General features: G+C 45.6%; 1 protein-coding gene across 2 annotated transcripts in view; it reads left to right on the top strand.

The window, feature by feature from the left end:
- The window catches only part of Tgfbr2 (transforming growth factor beta receptor 2), an 87,304-nt gene that overhangs the window by 18,379 nt on the left and 54,655 nt on the right, over nucleotides 1-14,270 (top strand). The window lies entirely within an intron of this gene.

Genomic DNA, 14,270 nt, shown 5'->3' on the forward strand with positions numbered 1-14,270 from the left:
CCTTTCCAGGTCCAGCCCAGTTTGCTCTATGAGATTGTATTGTGGTTGCCAGGAGACACACACTGCCACTTACAAAAGGCTGTGTGTGCCACACCGGGTGGTGTTGGTACAATCTTAGAACCCCAGTGCTTGGCACATGGAGGAAAAGAGGGTTGGAAGTCCAAGTTCAAATTCCTGGCCAGCCTGAGTTACAGGAGCCCTGCTTCAAGATACTAAAATAAGTAAATAAGTGAAAATATGTAACGGTCTGCTAGTTGCTTTTGTTCTGTGACTCCCCACTTTTCCAGAGCTTTAGGGATACTAGGGAACATAAATATCTCCAGGTCTTCACCTTGGAGTCCCAAAAGGCAACTATTTCCTTGGTCTGCTCTTGTAACTGCTTAAACTTGAATCTCTGAATAAAGAAAGATGTGAAGAAGAATAAAGGTAGCTCAGAGGCAGAACACAAGTAAGAGAGATACCTAGTGTAACACCAGATTGCTTAGAGAGAAAACAAGATGGCGTTGGAGAGATAGTGCAGCCTGTGTACAGCTGCGGTATTTCCAAAGGATATGGGATAAAGAATGTCCCACGGGACTGGGAGGTGGCTCAGTGGTTAAGAGCCCTTGCTGCTCTTGAGGACATGAGTTCAGTTCCCAGCACCCATGTCCAGTGCCTCACAACCCGCAGCAACTCTAGCAGGAACTTATAGGCTCTTCTGGCCTCCCTGAGTGCACACACACACACACACACACACACATACAAGTAAATAAATAAATAAATGAATGGATAAATGAATAAATAAATAAAAATTAATAAAACAAGTCTTTTTTTTTTTTAAAGAGTAGCCTTGGCTAGCAGACAGTGCATGGCTTGTCATCTTATCAGGCTAGTTGACACCCCCAATTTTCTACAGATTGCTTTGCAGAAGTATTATTATAAAAAAGGGGAAGTTGAGTCATGATATTTTATTTAATTTTGGTCAAAACATGAATTAAACAAGCTCTGGGGACAGTGGCTTCATTCTCTCAGTTTCTACCAGTCATCAGCAGGGTGAGCTTCCTGTGGCTTGAGTGAGCTGGAGAGGCCTCAGGATCTTCCTTCCTGCTGGAGATTTTCCATTAAGGTCAAACTTCGTTAAGCAATGGCTGGATTAAGGGCTGGGCTTATGTTAGAATTGGCAAACTTTTCCTCAAACTCTTAGGAATTTCACTGTTACTTTCTTCTTAAAAAATGATTGCATATTTTTAAGTCTTCTGGGATAATCCTTTTTATATAATCCTTAAAAATGTCATTTTTACATAACAGTTTCTTTGTATTAAGGAAGAAGGCACTGTATAAACAACAACACCGAATTTGAACATTTCAGCAAGGGGCCCTTCTTCAATGGTTAAGGGACTCAAAGGCAATGTGAAGGCTAAGAGAGAAACTTAAATCACAGGGAGGTGGTGAATTAAAGTGCATTGTGTTTGTGTTATGATTCTGTAGCCTTGTGCTTCTTCTGAAAAAAAAAATGTTCTGATCTGAGGAACCATTTTCTGTTGGATCATGGGAAGGTAGCAGTAGACTCCATGGCCATCCTGATGGGAACATATCAACAGATAGGCAAGTATGATTCTGGAGCAGTAGCTGAGAGTCTATGTCTTCAGACAGCAACCATCAGGCAGGGATAGATAGGTAGATAGATAGATAGATAGATAGATAGATAGATAGATAGATGGATGGATGGATGGATGGATGGATGGATGGATGGATAGATAGATAGATAGATAGATAGATAGATAGATAGATAGATGGATGGATGGATGGATGGATGGATGGATGGATGGATGGATGGATAGATAGATAGATAGATAGATAGATAGATAGATAGATAGATAGATAGATAGATAGATAGATATGTGGGACTAGCAATGGTATAGAGATAATCTCGTGTGCACTTTGTAAAAGCATTCACCTGCCAATGAAAAGCTGATTGGCCAATGCACTTAGGAAGGAAATTAGTAGGTGGGACATTCAGCAGAAAGAAAGAGGGTGGGAGATGCTGAGACAGAGACAAACACAGGGATTGGCCCCAGAATGCTGATGGAGACAGCAGGAAGAAAAAATCTGAAGACAAGTTAATCAGTCACATGACAGAACTTAGTACAGAATAATGGGATAATTAGCTCATAAGCTGGTCAGGGAAGAGGCAAAGCTTATGGCCTAGGTATTTGACAATATTTTGGAGTCTCAGAGTTGTTATTCTGGGAGCAGGCGCTAAGAGGCAAAACACAAGCATACAGAAAACTCACAACAGCAGAGTGGTGTGACCTTTTGAAACTTCAGAGCCTACCCCCGACACAATGTTTCCAACAAGGCCACATCTCCTCATCCTTCCCAAACAATTCTACCAACTGGGAACCAAGCATTCAGTGCTTATGGGGACCATTTTTATTCTATCAAACAGGCTGCCAAGTAGCCCAGGCAGGCCTTGAACTCTTCCTGTAAGGAAAGAATGACCTTGAATAACTATTCCTCCTGCCTCTGTCTCCTGGGTTCTGGGACTGCTGGGATTGCAATCTTGTCTCCATGACTGGTTTACTGGACCCAGTGGATCAAACTCAAAGCTTTGTACGTGGCAGGCAAGTACTCCATCAGTTGAACCATATCTCCAGACCTCAAGACACATTTTAGTTTTTTAAATTGTTTGTATCAAATTTATTTATTTATGTGTATGGCTGGCACATCTGTGTGCATACATGCATGTGGAAGTCAGAGGACAAATGGAGAACTTTTGGAAGTCAGTTTTGTTCTTGTGGTTTGAATACGCTTGGCTCAGGGAGTGGAACTATTTAGGAGGCAAGTCCTTGTTGGAGGGAGTGTGTCACTGGATGGAGTAGGGTTTGAGACCTTCCTCCTAGCTGCCTAGATGTCAGTTTTCTCCTGGTTGCCTTTGGAACAAGATGTAGAACTTTCCGTTTCTTGACTGGTCTGCTTAGATGCTGCCACGAATCCTACCATGATGATAATGGACTGAAGCTCAGAACTTGGAAGCCAGCCCCAATTAAATGTTGTCCTTTATAAGAGTTGCCTTGGTCATGGTGTCTCTTTACAGCAATGGAAACCAAACTAAGTCCATTCTCTTCTTCTACCTAGTGCTTTATCGGGGCATGAGGCTTGAAGACAGCCATCTTGACCCCCTGATCCATCTTTCTGGCCTAAGAGACATTTAGAAGTTCATCTTTCTTGTGGATGGGAAGGGGCTCACAGGACTGAACATCTATTGAGAAGCTGGAGACAGTTGGTGACTTCCGGGGGTGATAAAGTTGGCTTTCTTCCAGGGTGTGGGACCCCAGTAGGTTGCCCAGGCTACTGTGCACAGTCAAACATCCATGTGCTTTCAAACAAGACCAACTGGACAGCTATAACTAGACGTCTATACACCCATGCACCCATTTATCCATTTCTATTGCCTGTCTGTCCGTCTGTCTTTTTGTCTGTCTTTCTGTTTATTTATCTGTCTATCTGAGAGAGGACAGAAGGTGGGAAGGAGGCAGGAAAGGACCTAAGAAGGGCTGGAGATGAGGAATGGGGAGTGGGTTTGATTGAAACAAGACGTAGTCATGGAAACAAACAAACAAACAATGAAAAAACTGAAAAGAGAAGTCCAACCTTGTCAGGAAATCTTCCAGTCCAATTTTTCAAATGAATCTCCTTGTGTCCCGCGGTCACCACAAGGCCTGGCTGAGAAGCTCCATCCTTTCAGAAGACCATAACAAGCAACCAGCAAAATTTGTTCTGAAGAATTTGCCCAGAGTTGTCTTTGAGGAAAGTTGAAAACAAGGGCCCTGGAGTCATGTCTTTCTCCTACCTGCCTCTTCCCCCAAACAGTATTAGAAGCTGAGTCATGTCGGAAGACACACTGGGTTGGGCCTGACCACACCTGCATACAACCCTGGAGCCGCTGCCCCAAAGCAGTGTGCTGTGCTCCAGACACTTAGGGAAGTGGGGCGCTTACAGGCAGTCTCTCGCTGTCTGGCTATGACAGACTTGTCTGTCAAGTTTGCCACTCCCTGTAGACTTGAGTCTCTCCCTCCCTCACACATCTGTTTTTTTAATTTAATTTTTAAAGATTCATATATTTTATTGTATGTGTATGAGTGTTGTGTCTGTGCTCATATAAATGTACCATGTGCATGCTTGGTGTTAAGGAAGTCAGAAGAAGGTGTTAGATCAGGTGGATGGTTATAGGTCAGGTTATAGATGGTTATGGGAGCTAGGATTACAACGTGGGTCCTCTGTAAGAGCAGCAAGTACTTTTAACTGCTGAGCCATATGTCCAGACTTCTGTCTGCCTCACTGTGTGTGTGTGTGTGTGTGTGTGTGTGTGTGTGTGTGTGACACATACATTTGGATATACACACATGAGGGTGGGTGTGTCTGTATGTTCACTCCACTGCAGGCTGGAGAACAACCCCCTGGGCCCCTGTGTCACCCTGAGAAATGCCTTCTAGATTGTTTTTGAGGTGGGGTCTTTCATTGGTCTGAGCTCACCACGTGAGGTAGGCTGGCTAAGGCATAAACCCAGGACCCTCTGTTTACTGTCTTCAGCCCTAGGCTTTCAAGCCATGGCCAGCATGTAAGGTTAGAGTTCAAGCCGCTGTGCTTGCAGAGCAAGAGTGAAACCAACTGAGCAGTGGCGCCACCCCAGCCCCGGGACTCTGTCCTTTGCTGAACTGTATGTATTTTCCTACCCTGGCTGTACATCCAACTCACTGAGAAGTTTTAGAGTGACTCCACTGCCTGAGTCAACCCCGTAGGCTGTAGGCGGTTTGGCTCACTGGCTTGAGCAGGGCTCTGCCTTCATCACAATCTTTAAAAAAATTCCCTAGATGTTTCTGATGTGGAAGCCAAGATGAAAAACACTGATTCAGCCAAACCCCAGTGAGGGCACAGATGTGCATGTGTCCAGGAACGGCAAGGTATTTAGGCAGGGTTCAACACCTCCCCATCCATTGGCATGCTAACAAAGCAAGGCTTCAGAGCAGAGCCGTCCGTGTGAGAAGCAAGATTCTCTTACTTTGGAGACTTGGCCACAGAATGGTGGTTTCCTTGGGGATGGGGTGTAGCTCACTCGTCTAATGTGTGAAGCCCTGGGTTCCGTCCTCAGGAAGGCATACAATGGGAAGGATAGCACAGGCTTGCTTGTAACCCCAGCCTTTTGGAATGGAGTGAGGATGTCAGGAGCAGAGAGTGATCTTTAGCTGCACCGTGAACTGGAAGCCAGGAGTCCCTGCTCTTGAGGCCTCCCTGGGAGATCTGGGGGTAGGTGAGACTATGGGGAAGAGTATCTCACTGAACCTAGAGCCTGCTGGTTCCATTAGGCAAGGCTGGCTGGCCAGCTAATCCCTGAGAGGGCCGTCTTGGCCTCCCCAGGCCTCAGATGGCAGTCTACTGCTGCTCTTGCCTAAGTGCTGAGGGTCAAACTTGATCATCATGCAAGCATGACGAGAGATTGACTAACTGAAGCATCTCTCCAGCACGCGGGGTCCTTCCTTAGCACTGGTTACTGCAGAGGGACAGATTAAATCCATTGCTCTCCTTCCTTCCTGTGGCCTGGAATAGTCCACAGCTTCTGTCTGGCCCTCTAAGACTGATAGAAACATGGTTAAAAAATATATTCTAACTATTCTGCCTTGTTGGAGGAATGTCTAGCCAGGATGCTTTTATCATGTAGGATTTTAATTGTCATCTTTGAAGAGCTATAAAAATAGTACTTTCAGACTGGGGCGATGGATTTGGGATTCAGTGTGTAAGAGTGCTTGCTTGTACGCATGAAGACCTGAGTTCCAATTTCTAGTCTGGTTGGTGGTAGATGCATGCCTTTTAACCCCAGTGCTCTGAAAAGAAGGGAATGGAGGATCACTGGGGCTTGCTGGTAGGCAACACACACACACACACACACAGAGGCAGATGTATATGTATATATACAGGCTTACACATACATGCCTGTGCGCAACCACATGAATGCACACCCACACACGTGTGCACACACCCATACATGCTTACACACATACATAGGCACGCACATATACACAGGTGCTTACACACGCATGCATGTGGATACACACATGAATACACACACACACACACACACACACACACACACTTCTTTGCAGAGGGCTCTAAGAATAGTATTGTTGGGTTGCAGAGCTTGCCAAGGGAGTAACGTACTTGTACAAGTGTAAGGTCCAGAATTTGGATTCCCTAGAACCTACATAAAAGCCAGTAATGTAGCACCATGTGCTGTGCCATGCTGTGCCTGCAATTTCAGCACTTCTTTGATGGAATGGAAAGGCCCAGAGACAGGAGAATCCCCTATATCTCTCTGGTTTTCCTCAAGGTAGAAGGCAAGGGCTGACATACAACCTTATCTCCTGACCTCCATATGCATGGTCTTCTGCACGCACATTCTGTGAGTGAGCGCACGTGCACATGCCCGAGTGCACGCAGACACACACACACACACACACACACACACACACACAGGCTAAAACCATAATATTGCTTTGTCAGAGTAGAGTGCATCTGGTCTGTCTTTGTATATAGGGTAGTGGGAATTATGGGATTATAAATAGCTCAGACTCATCCTGGACAAAAAAGGTTGGAACAGTGGTGGGGTGAGAGAGAGCCCTGGAGAGGCTAGGGGACAGGAGAGGTTAGCACAGCATAGTCACCCATTCCTATAGAAAAGCCACAGCTTTGTATATTAACTTTGAAGATCTCTCTCTCATGGAGTCTCAGGAACAGAGGCGAAAGGAAGCCTAGGGCAGGCTGAGAGAAGTCTCAGGCTGAGGAATGCTTGCTTTTATCAATGTGTCCTGCTGAGAATTGGCTTCCCCAGGGCCTTGGGGTTTCCCCTGTGAGCTGGTCACCCCTCTGTTCTGTCCTGGGAGCACAGCGGCATTTGGCAGGCTGTGGCTGAAACCCTCCAAAAAAGCCTTGCGTTATAAAAAAAAAAATCCAATGTTTTCTCTGAAATATTAATTTCCTTGCTCTAGGCTGTTGTGGGCTTTGCCGGGAAACTTAATCTCAGCCCCCTGGCTCTGCCTTATGTGTCTGTCATTGAAATGGGGTTTAACAAGTATCACTTGATACCTTGGCAAGCCTTCCCTGTTTTAAACAGTCTTTTATCTTGGGGCCAGGGATTTGCATTTGCAGAGGCTAGGCCCGCTGACTCCAGCCCTGGCAGGTTGCAACTTGTTGCAGATGTAGTTCGGCCCATTTCTCTCACTACCAGAGCCTCCTGGTGCTGGCTTTAGGATTTAAGAGGAGAGCTAATCCCTGTCATTAGTTGTTAGTTGTTTTCTGCTTTTGCTTCACCAAGGACACAGAGGCCTGAGTCAGCAAACTGCCCGATACAAGTCACTAACTGCCTGCCCCCTTTACCCCGCCCCCTCCAGCATCACTTTCAGAATAGATGCCACCCAAGGCTGGAGCAGCAATCTTCTCCCTTCCCCGGAATTCCTCTCCATTCCCAGCCTGCCATATTATCTATGGCCTCTCTGCTTGAGGAGTTTGCTGACCTCCAGATTTTCTGCTTGTTTTGTTTGTGTGTGTGCAAGCTCGTGTGTGTGTGTGTGTGTGTGTGTGTGTGTGTGTGTGTGTGTGTGTTTTGGGGGGGGTGTTGTTAGTTTGTTTTGTTTGTTTCTGTTCGCCCAGGCTGGCTGGAACTTTCTGTGGCCCGCTTACCTCCCTCTTCCAGCCTTACAGCCCTGGGTCACCTTTTCCCCCTAAAAGAGTCTTCTGATCTCCCTGAAACCTGAGGCTGCTAGGTCCTTTGAGATTTCATTGATTGATAGAATGATGGTGTACGTGGTTGTTTATGTGTGCGTATGCAGATGCACATTGTACATGTGTGTATGCATATGCAAGGCATATGGAGGCCAGAATTCAAATTCAGAAGCCAATAACACAGCCCCTAGCCCCCTTGTTGAACGCACCTCTCTCGCTGGCCTGGAGGTCTCACACTGGGCTAGGCTGGCCATGAAGGGATCTGCCTGTATCTCCTCCCTAACAGAGCTTATTCCCTGATGAAAAAAAAAATCTCTCTATTGTTGCTCACGTGTGTCTTTTGAATGGCTAGTGTGACATAGAAAGTATGCGATTTTATTGCCTTTTTTTTTTTTTAACTTTGGGAGTATTGGTAATTGAACCCACGGCCTCAGACAAGTGTTACCACAAGGCTACTGCCCAGTCTGATTTTACTTATCTTAATCTTAGTTATGAAGAGAGTAGTTTGATGCTGGCTGCCTTACAGCTTGGGATCCTGCCCTTGACCTCAAGATTTCAGGAAGGTGCCTCTTGCCAGAGGCCTTTCTGGGGACTCTGGAGTCTGGCTCCAGCTCCTGGGGGAAAAAAAGAAAAAAGCACCCTGACTTCTAACCTAATGTCCTTCCCACTGCTAATTCTGGCTACTTAAACCTGGAGTTATTTATCGTTTATAAACTACTTACACTCATATCTGGATTTATCATGCAACCTCCTTTATTGTTCCGTGTCCCCCATAATCATATCCTGATTCCTTGGGCAGCAACTGTAAATAGGTTTTCAAGTTTTTTTTTTTTAAAGATCAGATGAATTTGGCAGAAGAGAAGGACTTTTTTCCTGGAACCTGAAGATGGGATATGGGAGGAGCTTTCTTAAGACTTGGAGGAATTATCAACAAGTGTGTGCTGAGAGCCAGCCAGGGCAGTACAGCCAACCGTGGAGATGCCCGGAGTGCAGCCAGAAACTAAGCGGAGTCTGTTTAAGTTAAAAAACAGACTCAAGTCATAAATCAGAGGCGGATTTAATGGAAAGGACCAGAGGCTGGCCGGGGTGTCTGTTAGTTATGGGGTTTATCAGGAATAGCCTGGAGCAACGCCTCATCCTGTAAAGTGCTCAGGCTTGGGGACCTGGGTTCTGCTTTCCAGCATGCACGTGCGTAAAACTGCGCATGGCAGTAAGAGCCTGTCACCCCACCTCTGGGGAGGCAGACAGGGAAAGGCCCAGAGAATCTAGCCAAATCAGTGCGCATTGGGACTGGAGAGACCCCGTCTCAAAAACGAAGCTGGAGGGCGAGAGAGGAAGGCCTCAGAGATTGACACCCCCCCAGCCTGTATGTTCATACATGTGCATGCATGTACAAACACAGCACACACACGAGAATGCGAAGTTAAAAAAGTAAAGAATGGCTTATTTGTTAATGGTTATTTTTTGAGCAGAGATTGGAATAGAGGCAATTAGAGGGAGGGGCTGGGGGTGAGAACTCTTCAGTGGAAGAGTAAACAGGGTAGACGCCCAAAGGGCCTACCTTGTGTCCTGTAGGGTTTTCTTTAGCCAATGCCTATTTTTTACAATGGACTCCACAAGAACTGGGTTCTAGGTGGCCTGATTGGTCTGGGCAAGGAGATTAGGTGAAGGTTAGCAGGACAGTGCCTATCCAAATACGCTCTCATGGTCGATTCCAGCCGCGAATCCTTCCCTCTTTCTAGTCTGAGGTAGGTTTAGTGAGCAAGTTATTTGAATGGGGATCCGAGTGAAGAGGTCAAAGTTAAGCAGATGGTAGAGCGTCCATAAAGGGACTTCTTGAGAGGTCTGAAGTAGAGTGGAGGGTGATTGCTCAGTTGCCACGTGAGCAGGAGGTTCTGAGGGCGATCCTCAGAACACATGTTAGAAAGAAACAGTGTGTGGCAGAATTTAGCATTGAGGAGGTGAAGACAGGTGAATCTCTGGGGCAGTGTCCAGCCGACCTAGCCAAAGAGTGAGCTTTAGACTCGTGGGAGACCCTGTCTCAAACAAACGGGGATGTTGCCTGAGGAGCCACCACCAGGATCGTGCTCTGTCCTTTATACATAATGGGTATCTGTGTGAACACACATTTACAAACACACATGTACCTGCACAGACATGACCTTACGCACGCGCACACATGAACATGCACTCACGAACGTGTGCGCATGCCTGCTCATCGGAAAGACAGAACAATTTGTTAGACAAATATACCTGTAGACTTTGTATAATCCATTTTCCTTATTAGAATCACTACTGTAATCACTCGTCTACACCGCCAACAGTCAGCATGGCAGCATGCTAGCTGCTGCTTTCGACCCTGTGCCTTGACCATGGCCTTTCATAATTCACAGACCTGGTCTCACGTGAAATTTCGTTACTCTATGATGGCACTGGTCTCATGGGAAAGGATCAAAGCTAGTCAGCTGGTCTCTTTTTACCTTTCTGTTGTTTATCACAAGCACTCAGCGAGGGTCCCTTCTGGAGGGTGTGCGACATGGTGCCATTTCTGAAGTAGGATAAGGCCTTCTCGCTGACACTGAGCCTGCGCAATGCATTGCTCTTAACCTCTCCAGCCTTCACAGCTGTGAGGAATAATTTTTTTTATTTTTATCTTTATTTGTTTACAATTTTTAGGAGTTATTTGTATGTGTGTGTACCTGTGTGTGTGCAGATGGGCTTGCTTGTGTGTAGAGGTCAGAAGTTGACTCTGAGTGCCTTTCTCTCTTGCTCTCCATTTCTTCTTCTACTTCTTCTTCTTCTTCTCTTCCTCCTCCTTCTTCCTCTTATTATTATTTTATTATTATTGTTATAATAATAATTTTATTATTATTATTATTATTATTGCAATGAGGTCTCTCACTGAACTCAGAGCTTGCCTCGTGGCTAGGCTGACTTGCCGGTGACTCTGCTGGTATGTGTATACCGAATCCCTCCTCGCAGCAATGAAGTTACAGGCGAGTGCCCTAGCACCTGGCTTCTTTGTGTCTTCTGAAGATCTGGATGTAGCTTCTTGGCTTCCTACAGCGCAGCAGGCCCTTTACCCACTGAACCTTCTCCCTGGTCCCAGTGTTGATTCTTAATAAGTGATATGGCCCAGGTACTTTTGCTACTCCAGCACAAACGAGCTAAATTACCAGCCTCAGTGGGCTCATTGTGGGCTCTTGGGGGAAAGCTGACTTTCTCCACATTCCTGTTAGGACCGTGAGTAAGATCTAGGAAAGGCAGCCCCACCCCTTCTCATCTGAGCGCTCTGTGAGAAAACAAGCAAAATCATCCAATTCGAGGGCAGATTCTCAGATTTCATTTCCTGCCCTAGGCTGTCTTTTCTTGAAGTCTGAACAATGCAGGAAACTCGGTTCTTTCTTCTTGCACTTCCGCTGCTTGGAAACCACACAGGGGGAAGGTTTCAGGCCCTGGTGTTATCTCAGAAACCCAAGTGGATCTCAACTCACAGTCTGTTTTCTGTGGCCAGCCTGTCAAACAGACTTTGGCTGCTAGAAATGGTCATTGTTTGAATATGGGGCTGAGTGCCATGCAGAGGCTGATTCTGCTTTCATTTCCTGAGAACGGACCGCATCTCTGGCCTCTGAGATCAGCTTGAATGTCACATTCAGTTTTGACTTTTAATGCCATCAATATCTGTTGGATGGGATGGGGATGTAGCTTAGTAGGTTGAGTGCACACTCAGCACGCATAAAGCTCTGAGAGTTAGTTCAGGAACTACAGGGAACATACAAGCCAGTGGCCCAGTGCTCCGGAGGTAGAGGCAGAAAGATTAGAAGTTCAGGGTCATCCTTGCTACACAGTGGGTTCAAGGCCAGACTGGATTACATAAGACCCCAAACAAAGCAAGACCAAACCAACCGACCGACCAACCAACCAAAGGGCTAGTTAAGAAGGCTCAGAGATTAAAAGGTGCTCTCCGTCTAGCCTGTTTCTGGGGTCTACATGTTGAAAGAAGAAGGAAACTAATTTTCACAAGTTGCGTTAGTTCTGTGATAATGCACATCCAACCATGGTCACACATGATAAATAATTTTTTTAAATTCCAGAATCTGGAAGTTAATACTAAACATATATTGAGCCCTTATTAAATGGTAGAGTCAGGGCTGGAATAATGTTATTTTCCCAGGAAAAGGACAGTCCCTTCCTTGTTATTGTCTGAGCCAACTTGAACAAGTCATGAAACCACACCTCTCCTCTGGAACCGAGAAAACTGACCTGGCTGTTGTGTGGCAGTCTTAAACAGAGTCACCTCACTGCTTACGAACCAGACATCCATATGCAGTTGCGCCTGCACTTTATCATTCCGTACCATGCAGGCTGAGACCAGAGGTGTCAAGTAAACACTGACACTTCTAAGGCTGAGGGTTTGAAACCCTTACAGTAAATGCTGCGCTCTGAGCCAGAGCTTCCTCTCTGCCCTGAAAGAAATCAGAGGAAATGCCTACAGCCGTGCGGAAAGTGGTCCTTAGTCACGTGGCAGAATTTCCCTTCCTCTGAACTCGTGACACTCAGATGGCATTTGAGAGTTTAGTCTTGAGAGCCTGCTCAGCTGCTGCCAATAGGGTTTGTATGTGAGCCTTGGGTGGGGCCGTGGAAGTTGAAAAGTGAGGGAGTCTCATGAAACAAATAAAGCAAACGGGACAATGGGCCACGATGCATTTGTGCGAGATGGTCTCCAAGCCTGTCTATGTGCCTGCATGAGTTAGTGTGTGTACGTGTGTGCTCTGGTGTGTAGAGGGCAGAGAGCAGCTTTGGGAGTCAGTTCTCAGTTTTGCCACATGGGTCTCACTCAGCAACTGAACTCTAGTTGCTGTGCCTGGTAGAAGATATCTATCTTTCTCTGTGGGGCCATCCGGCCTCCTGCACTTTGGGTTGTGAATCTGATGCTTACTGATGATTCAGGAGGCCGGCTGGTCAGCGGCCTGGACTTCTGCCCACCTCCCAGTCCCCACACTGGGCCTGTAAGCCCACACCAGCACCCTTGCCTTTGGAACTCAGGCACTCCTGTTTGCATGGTAACAATTTACCCCCTGAGCTGTCTCCCCAGCCCAACCTTTTCCTTATAGATTAAATTGTAATATCTTACTTTTTTTAGCTGAACTGAAACACTTAGATTTCCTAACTCGTGGGAGTTGGATTGAGAATGTTTTGAAAAACCAATAGACCTTAAAGATTATCATAACAGACTGACCTGTTTGGTCCATGAAAAGGCGCAGAGAATTGAGAAGCTAATTGTTCCCCCACCGGAGGCCAGGGTTGAGCCTTTTCTACCTGTACTTTCTGTTTGTATTTCCCACTTGCCAATCTCTCCTCTGGAAGGCAGAATTATTCAGTTAACCTTCATGTAAGGAAATGACTTGAGGACAGAGCAAAGACAAATGTTTTCTGTGTATCTGGATGCGCAGATCACCTCTTACCTGGATACCTGAAGATACACTACCCGAGTTCTTTCCTATTTCTCCTTGGATATGAATCTGAATGTGGCAGTTCTGTCTCTGAGAAAAACAGCTGTACACAAGGCAACTTCACTTTGGTATTTCAGAATCCCACAGTTGTTTTATATTTTTTTTATAATTTTTACTTTTATTTTTATTATATTCAACACTATATTTTTATACCAATCATAAAAACATGTTATTAAATGAACATAAAAAGATAAAGTCTTTTTGTTTGTTTGTTTTGTTTTTAGTAGCGCTTAAAATCTTGGCTCTTACTGTGGTAGAAACCCAAAATAAGAACAATTTTTAGACATTGGAGTTCATTATAATAAGACTGTACTTCAATGTCCCTCATATCACCAAAGGATTTTACCTTCATAATAGCTAAGAGTCCATAGTTTTGCTAGAATCCCACAGTTCTAAGGTGCCTTATTGCCCTGTCACCATGGCAACATTCTAATTAGCAGGTTGATTCTCACCTGGTAAATGTGCAGGAAGTCAGCAGAAGGGCCTCACAGTTGACCGTTGCTCTTAAGTGGTTACTTCCAAGCTGGTTATGAACAATCACACACACACACACACACACACACACACACACACACACACACACACACGTCCCAGGGGTTGGAGTCAGGGCCTCGTGTGTGTGTGTGTGTGTGTGTGTGTGTGTGTGTGTGTGTCTGTAAGGTAGGTGCTCTACCAATGAGCTACATCAGTCTATGCACAGTTCAAAACAGTTGCTTTGGTTCTAGAAGGGTGGTTTAAAGATCCTTGAGCACACTAATTATTGAACACAGAGGCTGCCCTTATAGGAGGGGGTTGGTTCCTCTAGAAAGTTCCTATCTAGAATCTTTCATATGCTTTCAAACTCCTACCATGTACAGCGCCGAGACAAGGTGTGACCATGGAATTAGTTTCTTAAATTATATTCTATCTAAAACCTTTGCTAAACTGCTAACCTCAGAACTCTAATAAACTCAGAGACTCCTCCCCTTGATGTTCAGAGACCGTTCCCGGCTCTCCAAGCTC

This window comes from Apodemus sylvaticus, chromosome 7 (genome assembly GCF_947179515.1).
Source record: "Apodemus sylvaticus chromosome 7, mApoSyl1.1, whole genome shotgun sequence".
Taxonomy (NCBI): domain Eukaryota; kingdom Metazoa; phylum Chordata; class Mammalia; order Rodentia; family Muridae; genus Apodemus; species Apodemus sylvaticus.